The sequence below is a fragment of the Cicer arietinum genome, chromosome 3 (genome assembly GCF_000331145.2).
Source record: "Cicer arietinum cultivar CDC Frontier isolate Library 1 chromosome 3, Cicar.CDCFrontier_v2.0, whole genome shotgun sequence".
NCBI classification, from domain to species: Eukaryota; Viridiplantae; Streptophyta; class Magnoliopsida; order Fabales; family Fabaceae; genus Cicer; species Cicer arietinum.
Genome location: NC_021162.2, coordinates 30,556,456 through 30,557,177, shown reverse-complemented (window position 1 = coordinate 30,557,177; position 722 = coordinate 30,556,456).

Genomic DNA, 722 nt, shown 5'->3' with positions numbered 1-722 from the left:
CAGATGTTCATTCGGGGCTTACTACGTACAGTAGAGCCCTATTGAGTAATAATAATTAATTAATAAAATGTGAATGGTAATAGTGAGGATTAAAATATAATTTAGTAACCTATAGAATTGCCGTGAATTTATTTATATCAAGATTGTATGCCGTCTGATTTTATGAATATTATGTTGATTGTTACTGTGTGAATGATATCTACTGGAGTGTTCTTGCTTCTTGAATGAAATTGTGATATCACTTGAATAGGCCACCTGTTTGATCTGTTATTTGTGATTGATAAGACTGAATAATGCATTGTGAGTAGTGTAAACCAAATATTGTGATTTTATTGTGATTGACTGATAAAGATATATAATGATGAACATTGTGAAGTCAAATTAAAACTTATTGAGTTGTGATGATCAAGTAAGTCTGAGATATGCATTGTAGATTTTGGAGTTAGGATTATGTTGTCATCATATAGGGAGGGTCTGACAAACCTAGTGATTCGGGGAAGTACAACTGAATGAGCCTGATCGTGGAGGGCTACAGTCGAACTGTAAGGTAAGACTGATAGACCTTGGGGGTACACCTAGTGGGGAATTCCTAAGTGGATTAGTGGGTTATTCCCTAAGGCCGGGAACTACCGTGCAACACAAGAGTACCCCGACCGTCGCGTATATGTGTCTCGGGTTGAGTTGAGGGGATCTATGAGGACTTGACCATTCATGAATTGTCC